The 4850-nt window shown below is 44.2% G+C and overlaps 1 protein-coding gene across 6 annotated transcripts in view; it reads right to left on the bottom strand.

The window, feature by feature from the left end:
- HERC1 (HECT and RLD domain containing E3 ubiquitin protein ligase family member 1) overlaps nt 1-3112 on the bottom strand; it is an 89437-nt gene extending 86325 nt beyond the window's left edge. For all 6 annotated transcript variants that reach the window (XM_072402066.1, XM_072402072.1, XM_072402073.1 and 3 more), the window contains exon 1: nt 2962-3112. The gene's annotated coding sequence lies outside the window, so the exon portion shown is untranslated. The remainder of the gene's footprint in view (nt 1-2961) is intronic.
- Nucleotides 3113-4850: the final 1738 nt, after the last annotated feature.

Here is a 4850-nt window from a genome sequence, read left to right as displayed (position 1 = left end):
ACATACATATTACAAGAGAGCTAACAAGCCATGTGTGATAGCACAGTAGCACAGTGCAAGAAATAGACCTTTAATTGTTTTTTATGCATTTTACTTTTTAAAGTTATAACCCCTGTAAGTGATAGCATGGCATAAGCGACAGGTCTTCTTGTCTTCCCTGTACAGCTGTCAAACAACCAAAGTACAGAATTGTATTCAGAAAATACTAGTGGCCAGAAACTGAAATCTCCGACCCAGTATTGCTCTTCTCTGAAATCACCGCTGACTGATCCTTCCCCCACTCAGTCGTCCCAGACACTGCTCGCCACCCGGGTGTCACTAGCAGTAACCCCGAGCACTAAACCACATGACAGACTTTTCAAATTCATTGTGCAAGAGTCACCATATGATCAACCAAGCAATGAAGACATTTGGCACCTTCAGCAGTTTTGTTAAACTGGGCAAATTTCATAAACATAAGAAACAATCAAGGGTGATGGAGGTACAATGTAGACAAAAACTGTTCCACACTGGCCTGGCACAAGTACATACAGTACCAAGAATGAGACCCGGCTTCACATATCAGTACAGCAGGCTGGCAACTTGTGTCCACGTGTAAAGCAAAACAAATGTGTGGTACAATGTATCAGTGACTAATATATTCATTGAAAATATTTTGTAGGTGTGTGATAAGCACTATGAGCAATACATCAAATACATGTAAAATGATGTGAAAGAATATGGCCCTGTCTAATCAGATGGCTCCCTATGATTCCAATTCATCAATATGTCATTGAAGGACCCATGCTCCAGCTGCTCTGACAAACCTCAACCTACACAGTATTCTACCCAGAAATCTTTTAACCCCCCTAGCGGTATTCCCGAGTCTGACTCGGGGTCGATTTTCCATGCAAAAATCGGTATTCCCGGGTAAGACTTGGGGTACCTAAAAGCAGAATAAAACCCACTTACCTTGTTCCATCGCTGGTTCTGGGGACACGTCTGCCTCCTCTGATCTCAAGCCGCACAATGCAGAGACCTCCTACAGGGATTCCCAGTGACGTCCGGAGGTGGGTGGGTCGCCGCCCCTGTATTGTGACTGTATTGTGCACGGTGGTGGCTGGGGAGAACAGTGCTACAGGTCACCTTTTTGTGTGCAAGAACACCCTATGCCACTTGTCCCCATCAACTTCAAAATGACCACATCAAACTGCCCTTGGGTAATTCATCATCGGTGGTCAGTATTCCATGTGGATAGTTAGGCTAGGTAATAATCGTCTCAGGGCTGATATCGGATGAGAATGAGTGTGTACAGTGTTACAGTGTGTACAGTGTGTACAGTGTACAACCTTCCTGACAGATCCACGGACAATGCACGATCGTAATAAAAGTGAAGGTGGAGAGAGCACAGCAGGGTGCCGCTCTGTAGTTTTTCCCCCCCCATCTCCATAGAGAAGAACGGTGCGGTATGTACAGTGCTCGTTCATGCATCGTGCAGTCGTTTGTTCTTGGAAAGGATCGTGAAAGATCCTTTCCAACGACAATTCTCGCACGTGTGTACATAGCCTTAATCTCTCAAACATCCAAAGAAATGCGGTTAGTGATAATTATTAGTCATGGCCTCCAGCATGACAAAGTACAGGGGGTCAAAGATCAAATTTGGGGGTTCTCTGAAGTTTATCCTTGGAGGGGTGGAGTCCATCAATTATCAGACAGATAATGAACATTACTGACCATGAATTTGGGAATTCTGGGTAATCGGCAGGATGCTTTAAGGCGTTTGTGACTTGTAATGTTCATCACCCCAGTGGAAATGGTAAGTGAACACACCTCACAGATCATCCATTTGGGTAGGTTGATGGAGGCAGTGTGTCATCAGGCTGGGGATTTGGGGAAAGGACGATAGGTCACCAAACCTAAAGCATACCCAAACTCAGAAATGTCACTTTTTACATAAAAGGGTAGACAACCCTTTTATGTAAGGTAAAAATGATGTTTGTTTTTTAAGTGCAACACCCCTTATAAATAAATAAATGAATGGGAGCGCAAAGCCTTCCGGGATACCTATGTTACGCATTTCTGGAGGCTCTTGGGTGCTCCTTCTGCACCTGCCTGAGATGAAGAAGGCTTTTTGTGAAAAGGAAAAGAAAATTGTTGATCTCACACATGCACAGTGAGATCGTCAAGTTTTTTTCCACCCTACATCACCCGATCTCGCGCCTGGGTTGGGCGACGCTGGAAGAAGAACCAGGAAAAGGGGAGAAAATGGCCAGGCACCGCCGGCCAGAAGACAGATGCCGGAAAGACGCGGGACCCAATGGAAGAGACCTCCTGCAGCATTAAAGGTAAGTGTATTTTTTGTGTTTTGGGGGATTTTGAGTTTAGTTCCTCTTTAAAAAGAACACTGGCCCACAGGTGATCAGTCTCTGGTCATACTAAGTGACTCATTCACATGCATAGTGCCAATGCATGCAAAGGACAGCAACAGTGACTTATATGGATAGAAACATGGCACAATACATGCATAATAAAGCAGATGCAGTGTTGCAGGGATTAGTTACTACCAAGCAGTGTTTAATATTAAAGGAGGAGAACATCACCCATTACTAGTGTGCAACATCAAAGAATGTTCTGGACCATACCAATATTCATCAGTTGGAGTAGACAGGTATGTGCTGAATCACTTTACCACTGGAGGGGGTGACACCCCAAGAATGTGTAGGGGGGGGCAATGTCACAGCACCCCTATTGTCAGAATGTACCAATCCGCCCCTCTGCAGAGGTTGGGTGGAGCCGCTATATTGGGCTGGCCCGGTTATATAAGGGTTAATATCCGTCTCTGCATTATATAACATAATACCAGCACAGCATTCACAGCTGTTTTGTGTCAGCAGCATCTCACACACACACACACTGACAAGGATCCCACAGCCTGCACTCCCTGTCACCTCCCCCCTTGTACCCGAAGATCCGAGCTCCCACCTGTGTCAGGCGATGCGGCCTGTCACACCGTCAGTGACATGACGGGGTGTGCCGGTGTCAGTACAGCTGGGCCCAATGTAAGTCCGAGCCGCAACGGTTCCACTTGTCAGAAGAAAGGAAAAGGAGGAGACACTGAACACACCCAGGAAAGGGAGGGCAGACCTGGTCATGTAAACACTTACGCCGCTCTGTCACATCAGATTCTGCTGCCTGTGACGTCATACCCATGCGCAGTGAGTTCCCAGTGAGCCCAACACACAGGTCTGTGAGTGTTCCTGGTGTGTCGGATTTGTGTCAGAGCTGCCTGTCATTTCCAGGCCTATGTGTCTGCAATACCAGGACTGGCTGCTATGTGATCACGTGTGACACAGTGCTAGGTTGAGTCAGTGTGTCTCCAGTCAGTCTTTATGTACTAGTGGATAGAGCTAGGGAATGGTTACATGTAATTACTTGTCATTGTCACTGAAAGGGAGGGCCATCAATTATTGACTCCAGAACAAGAAATGAGGGCAAATCTTCTACTGGGCACACATGATCCGTGTACATCACATAGGTGGATCCCACTTGTTGGGGGGAGATTTTCTCCTACATCCTGTTGTGAATCTGGAACAGGAAGTGTGTGAAGGGAAATTTCCTCAATGAAAGCAAACAACAAATAAAATAACATTTCAAGAGTTGTAACCTTTCTCTGGAATTTATGAATAAACTAGATATTAAACTATATATATACAGCTTTTTGTGTTTTGGCAATGTTTTCAGTTTGAGACGTTCTCTGGGATTTCCCGGTGACATCAGTGCATGCAATGGTTCGTGTGGTGGGCGCGGCAGGAAATTCAAATAACTTTGTATTGGATTCAATACAAAATAACTGAATTGAGTCCAATACAAAAAAATCTTTATATTATATAGAATTATATTATTTTTTTTTTTTTTTTTTTTAATTTAAAGTTCAATATTAAATTTAATAAATATTGGACATATTTCGGCGAGTTATGCCTAAGAATTATAAACCTACAATGAAATATAAATTTCCATGCAAAAAAATGTAACGCTTTTTGTATGTAAATACAGACAGAATTAGAACACTAAGGGGGTTAAAGCTCTTCAAAGCTGGAGAAGATGCACTTTTATCAGTCGAGCTGGGTGATCCAGCAAACCTGGAATGAATCTGGTCTAGGATTCAAAACATTTTCTAGCAAAAAGCAAATGACTGAAAAACCCCATTCCAGGTTTGCTGGATCACCCAGCTTTACCAGGGAAAGTGTATCTTCTCCAGCCTTGGAGAACTTTAAAAGTCAGGACCTATAAAGCAAATTCAACCAATCCTACATAAAGCATGGCTCAGCTAATGCAGCCGGCTAAGGGTAACAGCTTTATTGCCCTTTAATAATAAACCCAGACCCTTTGATAGATTCGAGACTTTCCTGCATAGGAAATGGGGTAGCAAGTGTATGTCCCCTCTCTCCTATCCATAAAAGGTCTTTGGAGATCTTCCAAAAAAGTAAATGGACAAAAACATGTACACCCCCCCCCCCCCCCCCCTTTGGAAACCCAGACCTTTCCCACCATTGGGGGAGATTGCCTCTTCCTCACAGCCTGACCCCTAGGTATATATTGCTAGACAGATTATCGATGGATATCATTGTGGAGCATATACACGTCACTGCCACTCACTGGTCACTATATAGGTAAGTATTACCAGGGAAGAATCAAATTCAAGCTTCTGTGGTTTGCCTTCAAATCCCTCCACAGTTCTTGTCCCACTTACATTTCTGACCTGGTAAAAAATATTCCCCCAGCTGCTCTCTCCGCTCCTCCAATGACCTACTAATGACTTCCTCACTCATAACCTCATCACACGCACGGATACAAGACTTCTCTAGAGCTGC

Source organism: Pyxicephalus adspersus, chromosome 2 (assembly GCF_032062135.1).
Source record: "Pyxicephalus adspersus chromosome 2, UCB_Pads_2.0, whole genome shotgun sequence".
NCBI lineage: Eukaryota > Metazoa > Chordata > Amphibia > Anura > Pyxicephalidae > Pyxicephalus > Pyxicephalus adspersus.
Note: the sequence above shows the minus strand (reverse complement) of the source record. Positions and strands in the feature narration are given on the sequence as shown.